The following is a 24,671-nucleotide window of genomic DNA, read 5'->3' as shown; positions in this document are numbered from 1 at the left end:
GTCAGTCAGTTAGTCAGTCTTTCTATCTACCTAGTATCTTTCTATTTACATGTATCCATCTATCCATCTATATATATTTATTTCAATATTTTCTCTCATTTTATCCTTTTTTTTCCTGCATGTTATTGTTTCTTACATTTCTGCACTCCATCCCCATTTCTTTTTTCTTTCATCTTTTTCTCTCTTTAGTCTGAATTTCATAATTTATTGGAATTGAATGAGGCCCATTTTTTTCTGAGTGCATTACCGAGTGTCACTGGCAATTTGCCCATATTTTGATATTGTATTCCATAATTTTACAACATAGATTAGCTTGATTTTCTTCATAAAATTGTAGAGTTTGATGTTGGGGAACTGTGATTAAAGTCTTATCTCACAGTATTCCATCAGTGAAATATGTTCTATTTTGAAAATTGGTGGTAATGTAAGGAACTATCCTCCTTTAATTTATGGCCCAGATTATTATCATCGGTTTCCTTTGGGTTCATTACCTTTCTAAGCTCCCTTCATCACTCGCATTGTGAGTTGGGAGGGCGAGACTGAGTCATCGTAAGGCCTAGGGAATACACCAACCCCCACCTCTCACTCTCTCAAGCAACGTATCAGCGTGACCGATTGCTAATTGAAAGACGAGGGTTTGTTGACAGTAAAGACCCCCATCATTACGGCCGCCCATCTAATCTCCACGGCATCAATATTCCAAACGCATGTCCAATCAGTTACTTCATTATCGCTACCGATCTTGTATTTCTCTGACCCGGATACCAGTGGCCCTTGCAAAACAGGATTACGGATGATGTTCATGTTTTTTGAAAATGGCGTTTCATATCCATTTTGTGCGGAGGAAATCAACGAACTATTCTGTTATTGTTTGTGATTGATTTATGATCATGTAGGAGGAAGGAACTAGGAGAATTGTTTGTTGCTCGCTGCATCCTCCCAAGTTTGCCACCCATAACCCGTGAGGCTCTTTGCTGTGTTCTTAATCGGGAGAGTGTATGATGGATACGGCACACTTGGAGAGTAATTAGTAATGGTTGCCATGGGGACAGCCAAAGTGGAAGATAACAAGATGTGAGAAGGAAATCTGGGAATTATCTTGAAAGAGGGCAACATTCTATTTGTCATCCGATGAGATGAAAACAAAACTTACATCTGCAGGAAGTGCTTTTAATTAATGTCATTATGGCTCTATAGAATGGTGGTGGTGGTTATTTTACCTGACTGCTAAGAAAGCATAAATGCATGTAAGTAAGCAACTAGCCGGCCGACGGCTTTAGGTCCCCTCTGAGGGACCTGGTAATGAGGATTAATGCCTTACCAAAGGGCACTAGCATCTCCTTGGTTTCGAACCCGGGTCACGGGATTACGAGACCACTGCTCTAGGGACTGAGCTATCGCGCCTCCTTGATCGATGATGTGCTTACTAAAAGAGAAAGCTACCTGGAGGAGAAAGATTATTGAACAGAAAAAAATATGAAACATATATTGCAAGTGATTGTGTATATCAAAGGCAAGAGCTGAAGGCTAGGAGACAAGGTGAATTTTAAAAAACCTCAATTATTAGCAATGCGAAAAAGAAGAGTTCACAGATGAGAAGAGATAGAAAGCATAGCATCAAAACAAACACAACTGTTCGTTGGTATATTAGTATATGGCAGAATTAATCACCTAGGGCAGTCTTGCATGATTCTCAAAGTTCACCAACATCATCCAAAACGGGGTTAGAAAAGTTAATAGGGGTTTCAATGGGATGTCTATGACCTTTGTTAATGACAATTTTGTGAGGCGCTGCACTGTTCCCTTTTCTCTGTTATCATTGCAATGGCAAGGAATGATGATGCCAATTTAGCTTTGGACAAATTTAAATGCTCTAAGAGTTACGATTAGGAGAATTTAAACGCAAGTCATGTTTGCACCATGATTGCTTTATAGAAATTATAGTTCCATCTTTTATGAAGGAAAACTTTTTTCCAACTCACTTTAGAAGATAACTTGGTAAATTAAATATATCTGGAGAGTATGTAAATTGCCAGAATTTTTTAAATAATTTTAAGTATTGGTAAAAAAAAGAAGTTGTGGTAAATGAAGTTTAGCTGTAAGATGTAAAGTGAAGTGTTTGAAATGACCCTGGTCAAAAAATTATGTGAAAGAACTCTTAATCTCATTACAAAAAGTGATTGCTTAAAAGATTTTATATTTAATGGATGTCATATTTAATGGATAACTTTATTGCTGTTCCAGAAAGTGAATTTCTCAGGAGTATTTGGGTTAAGCACAAAACGTGAAGTAGGTGTGGCAAATAAAAGAGCATCGTTGTCATGCCGAGCACATCTTCGTAGAATGGAAATACGATTGTTGAGGGGGGATTGTGCATTGAAACTCGTTTAATATTGATGCCTCCACGAGGGAATTACTGGAATGGCGAATGATGATGAGTTCTTTCACCTTCTTTAATCAAATAGATACACAGAGTTCCACTTTCATTTCTTACCGCTCGCCCATGTCGCTTTGGTTGAATTCGGGAAGGCACTTTGTATGCTCGATGCTCGATGAAAATCAAATGGACGTTCTTTGCAAAAATAGATCATTCGTCTTGGGGGTAAACACTATAATGTAATCATTCTAGTGCGATCAACCTGAACATTCAATAATGTAACCCATTTTAATTCCCTTTTTTACATGATGTCTTGAAGACTTCAAGCAGAACGGAGAAGATCTAGTGCTAATTTCGTTGATGAATTTTTTAATTTGAAAGTAGAATAAAGCAATCAAAAAGTCCATAGTCATTTATTTTAGGAAAATGAAATCAACAAGGGATATTTTTAATGTTGAGTTTATTTATTCCTTTATGCTCTAAATTTATTATTCTCTAAGAAGCTGCGTCGTTGATGATTTCTCTTATTTTTTGATCCAGCCACTTTTTCCTCTTATCTATATTTATCTCTATCCGTCAACATCTTCATATTAATTCATCTATAAATCATTCATCCATCATATTTTACATATTTCGTTCATGTAAAATATTGAATCTATCAGTTATATCCAGTGCTCATCCTATCGATACACAATTGATTTATTTAGTTTTTTAGTTTTTCAAAGAAGATCACTTCAATATGGCAGTATCACTTGCTTTACTCCGACACACAACTCCTTTCTTCTAAAACTATCAAATAGCATAAAGGCTGGTTTCAAATTTCCTCATTTTCTTTTCAAGGTCCTCATCAAAGTCGGCTGCATATTTATTTCACTAGGGGATATTACAGCTAGCTTTTAGTTTCATGAAATGGAGTTGAATTTCATATTGGAAGAATAAGAAAATATGAAAAATTACCCGCTTGTTTTATCTTTCAATCGTGGAAGTAAAAATAGGTGGGAGGAAAGAGGGGAAAACTTGAAGAGAACTTTGTGAGGAAATTCTTGACTGCGGCGGTCGACGCCCATCCATCATTGTCAAGGAGGGAAAGATCCACATCGTTAGTTCTGACCGTGATCTCGTTAAAATCTTGACCATGCCCAATTGTCCAGGGAGAGGGGGCCCTATCATCTTTCAATTTGTGGATCTTGTTTTTCACGGAGACACGCCACTCTTCATGATTGCGCCGAATTCAGAGTTTTCCTCTTGCCGTGGCTCTTTTCATGGTTGCTAAGAAGACAGTTTAAAGGCAACCATGTGCTCTACATGTACCTCAGATGTGTCTTGTCTTTGTCCGCGTGAAGACCTTTTCGAGTGTCAAGCAAGGAATTTTTTAAGGAAACGCTAAGAGTGATGGAATCGACGATTTCATCACTGTTTGCAGCATTGGATTCAAACATGAGAAAGAAATTCATCTTTATTGGAGATTTTCAGGATATAGAATCCAGTTTATATGTCAGATACATGTGACCAAGTGACTCCAGAACTTCTTTATTCTTTTAATGATGCATACATTCTCATATTCTTAGGAATTCTATTTGGAAATGTATATGGATTGTACAACATTTGGAAAGTACTTTGGGATGAAAAGCACTACAGATAATATTTTCCAATGTATTGTCTATGCTTGGAAATTGAATTTTGGATGAGGAAATATCGTTTGATCTTGAAGCTCGTTTGCAGAAGACTGAGGATGTTTATGTAGACCACTGCATGAACTTCATGAAGTAATTACATCATGTGCAATCATTTTTTGTAATTATTCTAGTTGGCTCAAGTACATCTGTGATTGGATTTTGGTAATAACATTTGTTTCACGCTTCATATGGTTTGTCATGGTCATTCTGGTGACGTAATTCCCTCCACATTTGATGCCATTCTGTTTTGACTGCCTCATTATGCAACGCACCATCTCCAGAGGCACATCTTTGTTAAGCCTGAATTATCAAAATGACTTGATTCAGGGAACTGAGCTCGATCATGTCACAGCTAACTCCAGCTGATTGCAGTGAAGATGCAAAGAGTGGATTATTTCACCATTCCACCATTTTATAGCAAGCTATTATCCCATGCAAACTAGGGTTTGTCCATGAAATAGCCCACTTTTAGACAAAATAGCGTGCTACTTAATTCACAAGGTGCACTTGGTCAGTGCTTTGTTCTATATTTATCCAGCTAATTACTTGAGGGAGTTGACAGTGCTCAACTTTGGATACTGTATAAGCAGGGAAATCCAAACTTGGAAGCCGTTTCCTCAAGAAGCACTGATTGGTGCAATGTTTCTACCTCCAGATTGCTGTGCTGGGGTTAACAGAGGACGACCTCTAGAGACTTTCTGCAGAGAGAGGCAAAGGAACAAATTAAAGCCCTACTGCACTTCTTATAGCTACTGGCGCCCTCTATATAGCAAACAATGCCTAATCGGTGACCACTGGTCCCCCATGATTCGCCTTTTCTGATGTTAATTGAGAGCTGATTTGATGAGATAACCACTTGTCAGTGACCTTGCAGGGAGGTCTTATCCCTCCTGTAAACTAGTACAGATGGGCTTTAATATTTATAGCCGCTGTACAAAACTGAAGAACCACCGTTGAGTAGGAACCATTACTTCTCTTACCCCAAGTGATCCTACCTTAAAGCATCTAGCTTTAATCTAGCCCTTGTCTCTCTAGACGAATATCATATCTTTACAACCCTGTGCTAAAAAGTAAGAATCACAGTGCTGTAGGAACTATTATATTCTCTAGCCCCAAGTGTTCCAAACCCAAAGGACCAACCTCTTGTCTTTACTTGAATATTGAATCTAAACCCATGTGCTGAAAATTGAAGAAAAACAACATGTCATTGCCTAGAAACCGTTACGTGTACTTCTCTAATTCCCCAAGGATCAAGGTCTTAACCATGCTCTTGTCTTTAGTCGATTATTGAATCTACATAACCTCTGCGCTAAAAACGGAGAACCACCATTGCGTAGGAACCATTACTTCTCTTTCTTTCCCGTTGTGTTCCAATCCCCAAGGATCGAGCTCTTAATAAAGCCCTTGTCTCTCTGGTGGAATATTGACCAGCTAAAAAGCCAGATGTTCTGTGTATGAAATATATCTCCTCCAAGATTTGTTCGTGTAGCTGGCATCCGAGAGTGCATTCCATCTCGATGCACTCTGGGGTTCAAATTTTGGTTACCTCATTGTCAGAGTTCAGAAAGATAAAGCAGAGAGAGAATAAGTGGAAGAAGGAAGTTTGTAGCTGTTTAGGCATAGGGGGAATTTGTAGAAGAAAAAAAATTACTTGTGATTTTGGGCATAGAGAGAATTGGTGGATGGTGGGATTGGTTGCTGTTTTGGGATTTTAAATCAAAGAAGGAAGCTTGTTGTTGTTTGGGCATATATAGAGAGATTTGATGGAAGAAAGGACTTTATTGATTGCTTTTGGGACATACAGACAATTAGTGGAAGAAGGGACATTAATGCCTTTTGGACATCGAGGGATTTAGTAGAAGAAGGGAGTTAATTTCAGTTTTGGCATTTAGATATTTAGTAGAAGAAGGGAGTTAATTTCAGTTTTGGCATTTAGAGATTTAGTAGAAGAAGAGAGTTAATTTCAGTTTTGGCATTTAGAGATTTAGTAGAAGAAGGGAGTTAATTTCAGTTTTGGCATTTAGAGAATTAGTAAAAGAAGGGAGTTTGTTGCTGTTTGGACTACTTGAATATTTGTTTTCCTTAACTGATCGACACTAATGAATAGACCCATTAGTTTTTATTTTCAAGGAAAACGATTAGAAAATCACTTTTGTATAGGATTTCCAAACAATTGTAGACTTGTCTTCCGTCACGTTTCAGATTGATTTTTTTTTCAATTGCATTTTATAAAATTAGATGGTACCTTTAAACCATGATTAGCTAGGGCAAAATTTGGCTCCTCTTCTGGCTATTAGGTTCCTCGAGGGCACCGGTGAAAAGTATCCATTAACGCCACGTTCAAAATCCATCACAACGTCTTCAGTTTTGCCGGAATATCGCCCTAAAAGAAGCTGTACATTGTGTAAGGTTTATTAAAATAATCGTGGGTATGTGAATTATTTAGCTAGGCTATCACTTATCATGGGCAGATATCAGAGTCAAATACATCTTTGCCGGTCAGGGTTTGTGGTAAGAAAACTTGTTAAAGAAAGCAAGTAGCGGACTTCAAATGCCCACATCATGATGCAAATGGAAACACGAGCCCGCGCTGTGAGCCTCGAAGCGTGAATAGTGTGATAACCCAAGGGAGGTGTCACAAATGGAAAAACTTCCGAAGACTTTGTGCGGTCTCCAAGCTTTGATTCACCACAGTATAACCTGCTTTCCTCAAGGAATTACAAGTACATCAAGATTTTATACAGTGGCGTAGCTACCAGGGGCATAGATGTGCCCTTTCTCCTTGAATGTTAAAAAAAGGGGGGGGGGTGGTAATAGAGAGAGAGAGAACTATAAGGAAGAGGGAAGTGTAATGCAAAGGAAATGATATGACCCTCCCTTTACTATCCCTTTACCCTTGTTCCATTGAATGACCATATTCTTTTGTATTTCATTCATCTGAATATTTTTATATCCTCCTTAGTGATACTTGTGACCCCTAAATGGCTAGAACCATACACAGCTGATAACAAAGTCCTATCTTTACATTTTTCCATCTGTTATGATGCAAAACCTTGTATTACCTTTAAGGGAACTTTGAGTATCTTTCATTTAAAGCCCATCTGTACTAGTTTACCAGAGGGATTAGACCACCGTGCAAGGTCCCTGACAGGTGGTTATCTCATAAAATCAGCTCTCACTTAACATCAGAAAAAGAGGATCATGGGGGACCAATGGTCACCAATTAGGCATTGTTTGCTATATACAGGGTGCAAGTAGCTATAAGTAGGCAGTGGGGCTTTAAGACCATTTGGGTTCAAGCTTTTGTGCTCAAGTCAAGTCAGTTTCTTCTTTGAAGATTTTCAGTGATTCATTTACTTTGTAACAAAGGGGAGAGGGGGCAATTACTCTCTTTGTTTGGTCTATTTCCCTAGCGTTACAGCTTTTAAGCACCTGCTGTCTTGTGCAGTATTTACCTATCAGCTCAAAAGAGTTAAAAACAAACACTTTCCATGTCTGCAGTGGTGTGCATCAAGTCATTCATTTTGGAGTCTCCATGGAAGATATTAACCTCTCCTGGGAAATTTCTTTTTACATTTGTTCCCTGCAACATGTGGCCATTTTCTGCCCCGTTATAGGCTTTATTGTGAAAATGGCAACCTGCATAATCATGGCATGTAGAGAGTGTAGGTACTTTCTTTAACAATTGCAGGTATTTCTTGGGCAGAACCTTGAGGCCCACATGAGGGTTCCTCTGTCTGTGTGTGTGTCCACTGTGGAGTTTGCTTACATCATGAGACACTCATAATATAAAACGGATGGAAATACTGGACTATATAACCGCTTTCAAGACTTGCAAGTGCGGATTTCGTTTTCAAGTTGAATTTGGAAAGCCTTTATGAACTTTGTTTATCTGTGATTGGTACTGCTACTTGGTTATAAGAATCTTATAAATTGCTGATTTTGTTTCAACTTTAATTTGGAAAACCATTAGAATATATTTATATGTGGTTGTTGCTGTTACTCCAATATAAATATCAGTCTCACTGCCACATTGACTCAAAACCAACAGATTTCTATCCTATTCAGGGTAATGTATTGTTAAGTTCTAGAATAATGTATTGTTATTCATTGTTCGTTGGAGCACTAAGAGCATGACGGACATGAGCGCTCTTTAAACAATCACCATCATCATTCTTAAATTCTTAAGTGTGGTCTGGTGTCAGTCCTATTGTTGTGACAATAGGGTATTCACGGTGTACAATCTTGACAGGACAGAGTTTGTGTTATTCTTGCAATAATAAAGACTGTCCTTTTTGTAAGTTTTGAGCTATTTGTCTGGCAAAAATGTTGATTTACTCTTGATCTTGGTCTGAAATAACCTAGATCTTTTTTCTTTTTGTTTTTCTTCTTGTTTTTGTTGTGTTTTCTCCTCTATTAACTGGACAGTTTTCCTTTAATCCTGGAGTAGACCCCTTCCATGTTAAACCTTGGATAGTCGCATGACCTCCTGAAATTGGAAAGAAAGTTTCCTGTAATTTGGACTGCATTCAAGAACCAAATTTACTAGTAAGCAGTCCTAGTATAACCCCCCCCCCCCCCCCCCCCCCCCCCCCCCCCCGTTTAATGGGCGTATTCATGCTCGGGTATCACATTTTAGGTCAAAGTTTAGCTCCTCAGACCTTTAATTTCACCTTTCAGTCTGGTGTGAGATTCAAGAGTTTTCTTGCAAAGTTCTATCTACGATCAACAGACTGGTAGTTCTACAGAGGTAATAAACCGTACTTCATTTAATAGTCTTCAAAAGGACAAGTAGGGTATTTTCTGTAAGTGCAGTAGCCGTGCAGTCAAATGCATTGTACCAGTAAGATTTGGGCTTTTACAGGAAAGAATGCATTGTGCCGTTTGTTTTTTTATCAAGAAACTCTTTTCTTCTTTTGGTTGAGTATATCAGACTAGGATAATCATCTTACGTTTGATGTTCTTAATCTGCAAGCAGTGAAACCATATAATATAATATTCTTTGTATGTGGACTTTAAATGCAAAGTTGTAGCCAGTGATTGCATATATAACCTCTTATAGATTACAACAATGGACTTATCAAAGACGTATGCTGAAGCAAGAAGCCACAGGAGCTAGGCAATGGAATATTTTGTATTAATTTGGAACTGGACTTGTTCATCACGCTGACTATATCAGTTTAAATATCGAGGTTGAAAGAAACTGAGACATCTTTATGGATAGTTTGATTGTGAGTTTTGCTGATCCTGACGAACCTATAGACTTATATTGACAAAATGGGAGCAGCATACAGTGTGAGAAAGGAGAGCTTTGACGACGGGCACATGACCCGTATGGAAGCGGTAAGTTGAAGCATTAGGAGAAGATTAATTAAAAGGGAAGATAAAGGAATGGATGGTAAATAATGTGTGCAGGCTTGATTTGGATGCACTTATGGTTCCATCTGATGTTGGGTTAAGAGCTTAAAATTCACTGTATAACAACTAGTGGTAGTGGTAGGGGTAAGAGTAGTGGTCGTAGTAGTAGTAGAAGTAGTAGTAGTAGTACAGTAGTAGTAAATATTAGCGGTAGTGGAAGTGGAAATAGTAGTACCGGTAGTAGTAGTAGTTGGAGTAGTAGTGGTAGTAGTGGTAGTAGTGGTAGTAGTGATGGTAATGGTAGTGGTAGTGGTGGTGGGAGTATTATAGTACTAGTAGTAGTAATTACTGTAGTAGTAGTAACAGTAAGAATAATGATGGTAATAGTGATGATGATGATGATGGTAATTGTGATGATGATGATGATAGTGGTGATGATGATGATGGTGGTGGTGGTGGTAGTGGTGCTAATGCTAATGCTGATGATGATGGTGATGATGACGCTGATGATGGTGATGATGATGGTGATAATGATAATCGTCATATCATTTACAGAATATTATTACTGCAGAATACAAAATTTAAAGAGAGGGTTTAAACTATTAAAGGTATTACAAAGTTTTGGTATGGGGTCATGAATTTAGTTCAAACTAACGTATTGGAAGCATATGCGATTTTACAATATTCTATGATCGTTGTCGCGGTTGAAATCGAGTCTAAAGTGATGAAATTGTGAATAATAAACTCTTTATGTTGTATAGCGCCCTCTGATATTACTTTAGCTCTAAAACAACGTTTTTAGACTACGATCGACCAATTTGCTATTCCCGTTTGGAAATTATACATAAAAACTGCATATTCTGAGATTTTCACTGTCGCAGCTACCAAAGAATGGCCTTAGGTGCTATTTGAATATGTTTGAAATTTACCGGGAGCACCAGTAAATGTTTGATTATTCAATTTCTTGAAAGCAGAAGTGTTTTAGAGGCAAATTTTTGTAGTGCTTATAATACATCCACAGAGGCATCCAAATATATCAAAATTTTAAAGAATAACTAAAATCTGATTTTCCAAATTTCCCAAAACTTCGCATTACCTTTAAGCAAAGATACGCATCTCAAGAATTTTGTAATTCACTTTTTGGAATTTGCTGACTTGATCAAAGAAATGATATCATTCCATTATCTTGATGCAGTTACAGTGAATGTGCCATCAACGGCTAACGAAGGTACTAGCTTGGTCGGCTACAGTCAAACTTCTCCAAGTAACTGATACGGCCGGGTTTGTAACCGTATACTAATGCCGTCCAATAATTCTAATGGCCGTATACTTCGCATACCTGCCGGTCCATGACACTCGGGTGGAATCGTATGCAACTGCAATATCAATTTCATATTAATGAGAATTAATGAGACGTTCATTCACATGGCTCTGCTACTAGCTCCACACGTAGGTTCATAGAGAACCATATTTATTTGATTACCGGTAACCTTGTTACTCCCGATCTGTGATGGTATGCTACTATGAGCTTGCTTTTGTTTCTCTTAAAGAGAAGCTTTAGTTTTGTTTGCTTTTCTTTGTATTTTTAATATTAGTGTGGAAACATACCTCAGATAGAATGTCCTGTGCTGTCATATTAAATAATGCAACAGTGAATGGCTAATATTTTATGACCAAACTTTCATGCACGTTCGCGTAGTACCATATATTTATGTGTGCAGTGCACGTGCCTTCTAGCAAGACTGGGTCCATTTCTCAGATTGATGATTCCATCACGTCACAGTATACACATATTCTTATGTGCTATATACAATCAACTTTTTTTTCTTCCAATTAAATTGCTTCCGGACAGTCTCATTTTCATTGCAATTGCCTGAACAAAACTTAACTAGATCTGTCTGTCTAGTAGTAGCAATCAGGAAAGCTTTATTATATGGTGTAAGGTATTGAAATGATTAAATTGAAAGCCATGCATAATAGCCCGTTCAGACTACAGAAAATTCATACAAAACTCATATAAAGAAATGTTGTATAGAGAATCATTGTATAGCAAAATAGCTATACAAGTAATTCTGTAAGTCTGAAAGTGGGGATAATGTACTAGTAATCTAAGTACAAATCTATTGGGGTGTCGTTTCTTCTGTACTTAATCAGACATCTTGGAATAGGTGTTGGTTGGCTATATAAACTTCTGTTCATCCTGCATCCCTCAGTGGAAAGTTGTGTCAGTATTATTAAGTTTGATAAATGATGAGACAAAGATCTTTTAGACACAGACTCAAAACGCCTTCAGGTCGCTCATCTGCATCGATCAATAACAAATTACATCTCTATGTAATGTACAAATGCAATATAAAAACGTAATATACATATGTAATTCTCAATTGTGTTGTGCAATTGTAATTACTTGTGGTTAACCTAGACAAAACGTTATTGCAGCTAGCAGAATACCTGGTAAGGGATCATTCTTTCTAGTTGCGACTATAGCAGGATATAAATGCAGCTTCTAGCTAGCAGCAATATTATTGTGTAGTTTATGACTTTGTGATGGAGGACCTTGCAGTTTTTATCAAGCAGAAGAATAAATCAAAGGTATGTGTGATCGAAAGAAATGTCTAATCCAGGGCCTCTAAAGTATATTCTGTTCAATTTAAATTTAAACATATCGTTCCTATTTTCACGAAGTGACGGTAGTGAGGAAAATCGGCACGCAAGTTGTATGCGATTTTCATTCACTACCATCACTTTGTGAAAATAGGGACGAAATGTTAAAAGCATACAGGTAAGCAGATATCAAACATTATTAATTGAATGAAAGGTTTATACTGACAAAAAAGATTCATATGTTACGTTTTGCACCAAAGTGCCTGGATAACCATGCAATTTTAAAACTATATCTCATGGCTTGTCAATAAGTATCCGGATGGCCATGCAGTATTTCTCCATATCTAACGGTTTGAGGTGAGCAAATGCGTAAAGCAGTGAATAGGCAATTAAAAACAATGGATGCGTGTCTGCAGCCCTTGAAAAAGGCTTATTTGTAGACAAACACGTTTTCCTCCCTGTTTTCAGTGTTGAAGTTAATTAAAAAAGAGAGGACTTTTTGAGGAAAATAGATGTAGTGGATACCATATAATTGATAATAATATTGAATGGATTTTCTTTCGTGTGATACAAGGGTATATCGCACTTGCTTTGGAGATATTTCGTTGCCGACTGGTAAATTATGCTCATCAACTCATGGGCTATATCTGCTGTTTCCAACTCAAGGCCATTCAATATTATATACACACTGCATAATGTTGCAGGTAGGTCTGAAGCAATGTATGAACAAATATTTTCCGACAAGCAGGAGGTTCGTGTACAGGATAATGTTAGAAATTACACGATTATGCCAACAGCGACACAAGTGATTGACTTGCATGTACCCCGTTTCACAAAACTTGTCATTAGTGACAAATGACAATTTTTGTTACAAGCAAGTGAAATCCTTGCTTCTGATTGGTTATCAGCAGATTTGTCACTGACTTTTGTCATCTTTCATTGAAAAAGGGCTTTGTGAAACAGGTTCCTGGAATATGTACCAAAAGCATGTCAAAAGATCAATATTTGTAGGATAATAAAATTGGTATCAATAAAGTGAAATGACACGTTCAATAACAATTCATGTTCACAACTCCACAATTCTATGTAATGTATAGGACACCAATTGACCAAATATCTTGGACTTTCCCTATTATTCATAGTGGGGCACTTTATGAATATCATACAAATGTACATTTCTATGGAAATTAAGATTAAAAAAAGGTGGAGCAAAAATACAAAGACGAAATCAATAAATGATTTGATACAAAAGTTCAATTGATTTATTTATTCATTCTTGGAAAGTCGAGTAAGAACACACAAAACATGTATTACTGAGATCATTCAAAGATTTATGTAAAAAGTTTATAAGCATTTACATTTATGAAATACATTTAAAGTTCTTGTATACATTTAAAGTTCAAATGGCCATTAAACATGGACCATGGACATACTGATTTGTGTTCTATTGAAAGCAGCTGTTTTTTTTTGTTTTTTTTTGGGGGGGGGGATGATTTAATCCATTATTCATGAATCAAACTTTAAAAACAGTTGCTCAGTTTTTTCACAAAAGTTATATACAGATTTAATCTTACAATTCATTATTACGGCTAAAATAATCAAAGCACTTTGCACAGAGGCCTACTTCATCATTCTTAAGGCACTTCAAAACAAAAATCACTGCTGATCCTGATGCCTTAGAACTATTTAAAATTTATTAAGGACAAATTATTATGCATGAAAAATGCTTCACTGATAATAATTATTTGAATGGGTTGTAAATCCTCTGAATAATGACTTGAGGGATGTATATTTACAAAATATATATAAAGTCGACGATAGACTTTGAAAAAAAATTTCATTCATATTGTAAAGTGATTCAATCTTTTCCAATTATCACTTGCATATATGTTTCGACTCAGAGAAAAAGAATGAAACCTATAGCCTGTGAAATTGAATCAATACAGAGAGTGTAGGAAGGTTCAATAAATCATAAAGGGAAGCTTCTTTTTTTTAAATACAGAATATACCAGTAGTGACTTTTACAAATTAAATTTCACATCGTGAAGTGATTTTAATAATCTTTCCTAATTGTGGTATATGCACGAGTCAGAGAAAAGAAAGGGTGCAGGCTCATAGCTTGTTAAATTTTATTTTACTGTAGAGAATACAGGAAGTTTTACACATCAAGGAAGCTTTTTTAAATATAAAAAATGGCAAATACATGTATTTGACTTTTACAAATTAATTTTCACATAATAAAGTGATTTTGATAATCTTTCCTAATTGTGGTAATTGATAAGTCAGAGAAAAAAAGAGAGATGAGGGCCTATAGCCTGTGAAATTGAATTCAAGCGGCCAAGCAACCATCGTCCTAGCTGTCACGCTTCACTGATCATACGTCAGATTGCATTCTCCACTCCTCCAGCCAGTAAACAGCTGTCGTTTGCTGGCAAGGTCATGTGACTTGATGTTGAACCACCATCACAAACAAGTCTGCTGCCAGCACAAGATCTATATGCATTGTTGTGTTGTCCTCATTGAAATGCTGTGACAAGTATGGACAACAGAGGGAGGTGTTGTACTTCACTGAAGGGTCTCCATTGAGGCTGTGCTAGCATAACCAGTTTACATCTTCAGTAGATTTCATTTTCCATTGGTTGTTAGATTAAAATTAGAAAAAAATTAGACACTGTTGTATTATAGAAGAGTTTGATGAAAGGAATTATATGAACCAGTATTGGCCTATTGCACAGTTTAACCTTTTCAGTGCTTTGGTTGATTCAACGGCTCATGTTTATTTTAAATCTAGTATTTTTTTAACTAGAAAACAGTCATGTTTTGTGCTTTTTGATGTCAAGGAATCATATTTTATCAAGGTGAACACAGATTTAAAACTTATCATGTACAAGTATATAATTATAAACTTGTAGGCACTCTAAAGTGTTAACTAAGGTAGATTATGTATCTTTATTAATGTCTACATAGAAACAGTTGGTACACCCCCCCCCCCACCCATCTAATAGTTTTGTATGTTGTGAAGAATGTGATTTTAAATGGCATTTTCCCTTTCTTCAGAACTATTTGTTGCTTTAATTACTTAATTGTATAATACATAGCTATGTTTGTATTGCTTTTTTTAATTGTTTTGAGCCTGGCTGACAAATTTGAAAGTTAAAGAATGTAAAATCATGGAATTAAATGATGCATTATAAATGAAAATAAAGATAATTTTAAGATTTAAGAAGTGTATTTTTATCTTTAGTATGAAGTTGTGGAACAGATTATTACTGCAGAAAAGGCACTGTATAAAACACTTATTGAATTAAATTGGATTGGATGGGACTGGATTAGTTTAGCAGCAGCACTGCCGATTCTTACTCTCTGAAACTGTGCTGTATATTGTCAACAGAGGGCAGCACCACTCTTTCAGGCTCATTCCGGTGAGATGGAATTAGCCATGGGGAGTTGAATAGCTATCGATCCGTGCCGAGTTTTTGAGGCCAACATTGTGCCTTGGGTTCACAGGTTCACTGCCAGCTTAATAATACGACTGGATAAGGATCGTGGGTAGGCCATTAGCGAGATGAGGGAACGAAAGAGGGGAAAAATTCTAAGCCTGGGAAATGATGTCTGATTATAAAGGGGTTCAACTTAAGGATAGTCAGTATAGCAACATACATGGGCAGTATTGGTTGAACATGAAATTACTGGGAGGAGGGATGTATCTAGCAATTTGTTATAAAGACACAAACTCAAGAGTGTTGTTGGAAGTTCTATACTGTTTAGTTTTACGTGCTCAAGTAATGATATCATGCTGGAAGCCAGAAGGGCGTTAGCTTATACTTTATTTGTAATCTGGCTTTAAACAGCCAATGTATAAAGATGCCCCTTTTACACATACCTTTTTTTCTTTTCTTTTTTTCTTTTTCCAGAGGTAAAAAAAAAGAACTTTTATTAGTTTCATATCAATTTGCACTGTTAATACATCAGTTGTACACAGACAAAATATTAAAGTTATACAACATATAAAGAAGCACAGGTGAAGCCTATTGCATAAAATAATCCAAATACAATCCCCATTTTTTAATCAAATTCATCACTCTGACAGGTTTTTATAAAGATGAACCTCTCTTGATCAAATTTAATTTCTCATTTTCATATCTACAAAATGAATAATAAACATCAAAGTTTTGATCTTCTCAAAGGAGAGGTTAAGAGGTATTTTGATCAAGAGAGGTTTTACACATACCTATTAAAGTTACGACTCTACATTTTTTCTAAGATTTATGAATATGTAACACTTGAGTAACTCTGTTAAATAATTATCCAGAGCCACCCTCTGACCTTCCAGCCAAGTGCGATATAGTGTGTGGAGATATTCCAGCACCACAAAATCAAATTTAGTCAGACGGGTAAACTAGATTCCCCTCTCCCTCGCATCTTGTGCCGACAAATCGATAACCAGACACAAAGACAAACGTTGCCCGTGTTTATCCACTACCATTGGGCAGGCCTACGACCCACCAGTAAATTGGAAAAGCCGGTCGAAAGGGCAGGTTTTTCAATTCAGGTGATCTTTGTTGATGTTTCTTGAAAGAATGGACGATGTAATGCAATAACTTGAGGCTCTTCTCATTTTCTTAGAGTAGATCAAATTTGATTAATCCTCTTTGGAGTAAGATCGCAAGCAATTCATAGAGATATAAATATATATGTATATAGCATCATAAAGGCAACGCATATTCATAGGATATCCATAGTAGCTTTTGAAATATCACTTTTTTTGCCCCCTTGAAATATACTGCCTCGAAATTGGCCCAAATTTATCTTGCTAGCACTCTCAAGGGCATTTTTATTACAAACACTTGCATCATTCATTAGACTCCCTTCTAATATCTAATTGTAAGGTCTCATTTTGTCTTCTCCATTCTTTCTTTTTATCTTCCTACCAGGGCTCAAATTAATTTTTTGTCCACGGGGGCTCTTCCCCCCCAAAAAGAGCCCCCGTGAGCCTTCTCACGGGGGCTCTTTTAGTACTGACGGGGGCTCTTTTTTATACAAATATCCATTGAATTGGTACCTATGATACTCCTCAATTATTTGCTATTTCATCATTATCATTTCAATCAGCATTTTCCCTCTTACAAATTTACTAGCTACATAGCTGTTACTGGCCTGTGTATATAATATATACGCATACAACACTGATCTTTATGATGTCTTTAACGTAACATATCTTCTTCTCCCCTTTCAAACAAGAAAGAAAACAAGGTCATTAAAAGGGATTAAGTGACAAATAATGATTGTGATTCAAATTGATGCGAATATTTGTTTGAATAAGCACTGCTATTCACCCAAATCTTCTTTGTAAAAACAACTTTTACAAATCTCAGCCATGCTTACTGAGTTGAGACGTTCCATTCAATGTAAAATACTCATTAAAGAATACACTTCTCCTAATCTGAAAGTGATCTTACAACACAGTGGCAGATTTGCATGGCTGAGATTTGTAAAGTCGTTTTTACAAAGAAGATTCTGGTGAAAAGTATTGCTTATTCAAAAAAATCCTTGCTTCAATTTGAATCACAATGATTATTTGTCGCATGATCCTTTTATTAAATAACCTTGTTTTCTTTTTTGTTTGCAGGGGGAGAAGAAGCTATGTCACGTTAAGAAATCATAAAGATCAGTTGTATTATGCGTATATGATACCAGAACAAATGTTGATTATCAGAATGTCATTTTGGAATACCTCTATACAAATACCACATTGTCTTTAACCCGTATCAGTATTAGTATGATCCAATATAAAGCTATTATTCTTTATTTAATTCAGTATAATGCTTTTCCTCAAAAATAGTTTTGCTATTTTTTTAGGGTTGAGATGCTAAGAAATGGTTTCAAATGTACATTACACGAACCCTGAACCATTGCAAAATGATGGTGGTTCTCTCTCTCTCTCTCTCTCTCTCTTTATTTTAATCATGCATTATCAACTACATATAAAGCAGCAACCAAAAACTTTATCTGAGATATCTGAGGTTATCTGAGATAGGTGAAAGTAAGAGTTAAAAAGAAAGTCATGCTAAAACGGCGCTTCACTTCCCCCCCCTGAAAAAAATAAAATAGATTAGTAGTCCTCCTCTCCAGCATCCCCCCGCTTTAATATCACATTTTCAATTGGCAGCCCAAGGGGGCTGGGGGGGGGGGGGTGGGAGGAGGGGGTTAAACCCCTTAACCCCCCCCCCCCCCCCCCGTAGATCTGCCCATGTTATTCCACGACATCTTGGTCCTCCTCTTCTTCTCAATAGGGACTTTTAGATTTGCGTGGACGTGGACGTGTTACGTCCTTTTAAGGCACTGGCAGTCACATGTGACGTCCTTTTAAGCACTGAAACTGCCTTAAAAGGAGGTCACACGTTGCAGTCCACGTTCTCATCGTGCAAATCTAAAAATCCCTAATATTGATATCCTGGTCGAGGTTCATTATTTGCTGGTCATTTGAAATCACCAGATTTCAGCGGGTTAACGCTTTCACAACGAAAAACTTCTCCATGACCATGTTTCTGTCCTTGCGCGATCGCCTCCAGCTCCAGCATTCATGGCGCGGCAGCGTGCATACGTACCGCTACTAACGGCGCAGTAGGCCTATAACCACTGCTGACGGCGGCACTGCAGTTGCAAGCTGAATCGGTAATAATAGGCCCACTCATAAAACGAGAAATCTTGCACGCTAATCTAAGTTCCATTTCATTGGTTTAAGGTTTGAAAATTGAAACTCAATATTGTGTTAAAGTTAGAACAGAAAAGATAATCTTTATTTTATAATTCCACGGGGGCGATTTTTAATTTTGCAATCGCCCCGTGAGCAACCTGACGGGGGCAATTATGTAGCTCACGGGGGCGAATCCCCCACCGCCCCCGTGTATTTTGAGCGCTGCTTCCTACATTTTTTCATCTTCTACTGCTTCCACTTTTTCTTTGAGTCCATCTTGTTCTATATATTTTTCCTCCTGCCCCTCCTGCTCCTCCTCCTCTTTCTCCTTCTCCTTCTCCTTCTCCTTCTCCTTCTCCTTCTCTTCCTCCTTCTCCTCATTCTCCTTTTCTTGTGCTTGTTCTTCTTTTTTCCCCCTTCTTCATCTCTTTCTCGCTATTCCTCTTCTCTTTTGCACCTTAGTCTTGTATTTCCCCACACATATGAAACAAGTCTTCACTTTCCTTTAAAATACATTTGTTACAATCTTTTTTTCATCTTGTTTCTCTACTCCATCTCCCCTCAAAGCTGTCTTTAAGTTCACCTATCTTTCAATGACCTATTGCCTCACTTCAACTTCATCCCGCCCTCATTCGTCATGCACAGCCACTACTCCTATATGCTTTTAACCTACATAAATCTCTAAGCATGCATACAACAATATGACAAACATATCAAATATAATTGAAGTGAATTTCCTTCACAACATGTGTATTTCTAGCAGCGTATTTGCTGCCAGAAATTGTATTTGCTGTTAAACATTAAGAGATATATTGAAAATAGGCAAACTGAAGGTATACATGTAAGTGTTATCCCATTTTGGTAAGGAAATATAAAGGCCTTTGTAGACATAAATGTCTTTTAAGAGCCAGAAGGGCGGTAACTCTTTCTAAAATGCTAGTAGTTGAAGTCCTTCTGGTATTCAACAGACGTAACAAACCCTCTCCCTCAAACTCTCCTTGTATTTACTTGCATCCATTTTCTGTTTCCATATCCTTGCTGAATTTAGGCACTCCTTTGCAATTAAATACTTGTTTCTGAATCATATTTCTTTGAGAGAATAGGCAGATGTGAGCATAGGGGAAACATCTGTTGTATACCATATAGAACAATAGGAACAATCCTCTATGTAAAGAGTGTGTCATGATCTCTGGTTTCCATCCCCGACACATCCCCTTTATCCTCATGCTAGAATTGATTTGTGATTGTATACAGTGTGTCAAAAAAAAGTTTACACCTAGAAAATTGCTAATTATTTTTAAAATCATCTATGATCAGTACATTATTATACATCTTATGAAAGAGTGTTTTATCCCAAATCATTTGGTACCATTTTTGTGGGGTATGTGTTCACGCTTGGATGAACAGGTGGCATTGTTTGGGACAGTGCAAAAATCGACTTGCGCCAAAGTGATGCCTACAGTATGTATTATGTTGGGATTAGCGGAGTGAGAGAATGGATTAAATGTATCAAATGAAATGCATTGCATATGTTTTTTTTCCAAAGGGCAAAGTCACACACACCCACACACACGCGCACAAATGTTTGTTGATATTTGATATTCAATATTTGATATGTGTGGCATGATTAATTTTGTTAGGGATGTTATTTGGATCTGCAAAGATTGAATTAATACCCAAATCCCGATTGTTTTATTAAAACATCACATAGGCAACTTTGGCGCAAGTGGATTTTGCACTCTCGCAAACAATGTCTCCTGTTCATTCAAGCGTGAACACATACCGCATGAAAATGATCCAAATGATTTGGGATAAAACACTCTTTCATAAGACATATAAAAATTTAATGTTCATCAATGATTTTCTAATCAAATAGCAATTTTCTAGGTGTAAACTTTTTTTTGACTCACACTGTATATCATTTGAAAAATACTGGCATATATACAATGTATATACAATTGTTTTTTAATTAATGGTCCATGATAAGCTTCAATGAACAAATTATATGTGTAATAATTTGCAATTCACTTTACTTGGGCTTATGTTGATGGACTAATACCATAGTTATTTTCTTCCTCTAACATCCCCTCTCTCTTTCTGTTTCACTCTTTCTCTTTCACTCTCTCTCTTTCTCTCCCTCTCTCCCTCTTTCTCTCTCCCTCTTGCTCTCTATCTCTCTCTATCTCTCTCTTTCTCTTTCTTCCCCTCTTCTCTCTCTTTCCCACTCTCTCTCTCTCTCCCTCTTCTCTCTCTCTCTCTTTCTTCCCCTGCTGTCTCTTTCTCTCTGTATCCCCCTCTCCCTCTCTCGATCTCTCACTCTCACTCTTTCTCAGTCTCACTGTATATTTCTACCTCATTATCTCTACTCCTCTTCCCTCTATATCCCTCTTAATTAGCCCTATTACTGAGCCCTCTTTTTAGCCCTTTCCCCTCCTATTCCACATGTTTCTCAACTTTCACAACTTTCTTTCTTTTTCTTCCTTTTTGTTCAAATTTTTCATAAGTGAGACAACTTCAGCTAAGCTCTTTAAATATTTATGTTTTACAATGATGTTTCCTTGGAAACATCTTGTAACAAATGCTGTTACTTTAGCATCCTTTAAAAAATGGTTTACTAATCTTGCATTTTGATGGTTGTGCAGGTGTTTGTTGTTGGATTTAAATCAATTTCTTATCCTGATTATTGATTTTCATTGATTTGTTCTGCTGAAAAAGATGAAGATTTAGGCATAGTTGTGTGCTTAGTTCAAGGTAACATTGTCTTGTTGTTTAAGTTAAACTTAGGCCCATTCCCATAGTAATATAAAGCCACCACCAAGTATTAGATATGTGATGTACAGCCTCTTTTTCTGTATCACAATTCAAAATGACATTCTTGGCATCCCAAAATCAAATTAAATGAGTAAAGGTAATCTGTTTGTCATGCTATAGATAATGCTGAACTGTTGATAAATGAGAATACTAATATATTTTTGTTCTTTCTCTCTTTTTTCCTGCTTTTCTCTCATGCACATCTTCATTGCTGATGCATAAAACAGGTAAGTGAAATGCTATCAAGATATCAATGTGTTAATTTGTATGGTGGTCTTTGTAATATAACATTGTAACAGGATGAAAACTCATACATTTACAATCAATAACATTATTGCTTATATAGCAAACTGCAGAAATCAAACTGCTGAAAACTTAAGGTTAAAAAAAGAAAGAAAATGCAAAACAGAGAATATAAACAGGTGAAAGGATTTGTTATTTTATTTTAAGAAGTACAAATGCCCTTTGAGTAAAACCCCTTAATTATTTTCTGATATATTCAAAGAAATGAAATGGAAAGAAATACATAACAGGACAATTTATATGATTTAAAAACTAAAAACATACTGTTCAACTTTACCTTACACATGACATTTAATAAGATAGATGGAAAGCGAAATTCAATTTAAAGAAATTCATGGCATTTCTAAAAGCTATTTGCGGAATTTGAGACATGACTGATGTTTTCACTTCCCCATCAATAGTCACAAGCTATCTGCTTGGATACATTTGCAGATATAAAATGACAGGTGTTATTATGAAGCTCTCAAATCATTTCATGAAATCCTTTGTAACCTCTTGTCTGATTTTTAGGATGTACATTTACAAATTTTTAAAAGCAAATACGACCTTTAGAGAGAAAAAAACCAAGCAATTTTGATTTATGTATTCCTATTAAACCCGGTTTGTATTCTGTTACTAATACTTGTCTGTGTATTGTGACTGTTATTTGTCTGTATATTCTATATGTTGTTAATTACGTGCATGCACTATCATGAGTAGAATTAGGTTGCACATGATTTGTTGTATTGATTGCACACATTCTTTTAAAGTAAAGAATGAACTGCAATATATGATATCTATTTAAAAAAAAAATTGTTTTGAGTTCCAGACTATGTTGTGTGTGGGAGGGAGAGAGGCAGATGAGAGAAGATGAGAAAGATTGAATGCATTATTTATAATTGCCATTAAATTCCAAAACTACTGTCTGGGGAAAGTTAGTGAGAGAGAGAGAGAGGGGGCGGGGGCGGGGGAGGGGAGAGGCGGGAAGGGGTGAAAGACAGAGACAGAGAGATGAAAAGAGAGAGAGAGAGAGAAAGTTCGAGAGAGACAGAGAGAAAGAGACAGATCGAGAGACAGAGAGAGGGAAAGAGACAGAAAGAGAAACACACACACACACATACACAGACACACAGAGAGACAGAGAGACAGAGACTGAGAAAGATGGAGAGACAAATAGAGAGAAAGAAAAAGAGAGAGAGAGAGAAAGCAAGTGATGGGGGGGGGGGGGAGGGGGTGGTAGGGGGAGAAAGTTATTAACATACATCATTTCTAATTTCATGTTCATGTACCTCCTAGGGGTACAGACATACCATCTAGAGTTCACCTCTCCCTTCACATTATGTCACAGAGCTAATCTAATGAAATATTCCCTACCAGCCAATCAGATTGCACCCAGTATACCGAGCGCAGTGTAGCCAATTTGATGCAGCGTAATTAGCATAGTCAATTTGATGAAGGTAATATTTCAAATGAGCACCGGGATTCCAATTTAATATTTTTCTTCTTTACCCATGTATCAGTTTGTCTGCGTTTTTTTCTTCATGATGCTGTTTACTGATTGCACAAAAGAGCTTTGTGCTGTAAAGACCAATAAAAAAACCCATCAATTCATTGCCACACGGAGTCTAACACACATTGGGATCAAGGAGATTGCCTTGAAAACTAATGCGCAGTTGTGTCGATGAGGCAGCAGAATGAAGGATGAAAGCCTTATCAAAGTGATGATCATATTACATTTTTATGAATCTTCATTAAGGATGGAATAACATTTGCAAACATGTGATATATCCGCCACAAAATTGTCCAATCATTAATTTTGGTAAAAAAGGCTGAAATTATCACAAAATGGGGTAAAAATGTTGATATTTGAAGAGATATGACAGGTGTTGGCTGACTATGATTTTATCTTTGATTTCCGAAAACATGTATTCATTTGACAAACTGATTTATATTTATATTCCACAAATAAAGGACACATTTATTGTGTGTGGAAGAGCAGGAGGAGGGGGGGGGGGGTACTAGATATTCCTTGTCCATGCCAACTGTTGCATTTCTTCTTGGCTGGTTCATGGATATTGATCGTGTTGGTGATAAACCTTGTGTGGATCACAGACATATTACATCACAAGCATTCTAAATGCCAGTCCTTTATATATTAGGTTTTGAAACGGTATGTAAAATTGGAAAGGGCAGTATGCATATTTCATCTTTGTCCCCTCCCCCCCCCCCCCTAAAAAAAAGGGGGGAGAGATAGTCTACAGCAAATTTGGAACGAGCCATCTGTTGATAAAAGGTGCTAACAGGTGATGTATTTCTGCTTCATTTAGAGAATCTATTTTGACTGTCTAGTTGTCTGTAAAAAATGTTGTAAACTGCAATTTTGTCTCAAAATAGTCTAAATATACCAATATAAGGTTGTATTACCTCATACTGCGCCTCTGACCTTTTACTGCAATTGGCATTTTAGAGACTGGTTACATTATTTTTCACAGATATTTATAGATTGATGTTAGACTATATTTTCAGGGTGGAAAATAGTAAATATTTAAACATAAAGATACACATCTGTTGACTCCCACTGCATAACTCCTCGTGTCGAGGGAAGATGCTGCCATATATAGGAATTATGCATTGTTTATTTCAGAAACCGACATCATTACTCATTTAACTTGTTTTGTCTGGTTATTGGGGATTACACAGGGTTTGAACTCGAGACTAAATTAGGGTTATGAAGAGCGAGGAATTTAGGCGGGATGAATTTTAGGTATAGGGAATTGTAACAAAGTGATATAGGCAGGCTAAAAGCCCTGTGGCATATTACATAAATCAACCTGTGATTGATATTAGAGGTTCTCAACTGTCTGGT

The 24,671-nt window shown here is 36.7% G+C and overlaps 1 long non-coding RNA gene across 1 annotated transcript; it reads left to right on the top strand.

Annotated features, from left to right (window-relative positions):
- The first annotated feature begins 8,641 nt into the window (after positions 1-8,641).
- On the top strand, positions 8,642-22,373 carry LOC115920006. The gene is made up of 2 exons (XR_004062116.1): positions 8,642-9,396; positions 21,751-22,373. It is a non-coding gene; the product is annotated as an uncharacterized LOC115920006 (long non-coding RNA).
- Positions 22,374-24,671: the final 2,298 nt, after the last annotated feature.

Source organism: Strongylocentrotus purpuratus, unplaced genomic scaffold (genome assembly GCF_000002235.5).
Source record: "Strongylocentrotus purpuratus isolate Spur 01 unplaced genomic scaffold, Spur_5.0 spur5_scaffold_7, whole genome shotgun sequence".
Taxonomy (NCBI): Eukaryota; Metazoa; Echinodermata; class Echinoidea; order Camarodonta; family Strongylocentrotidae; genus Strongylocentrotus; species Strongylocentrotus purpuratus.
Note: the sequence above shows the minus strand (reverse complement) of the source record. Positions and strands in the feature narration are given on the sequence as shown.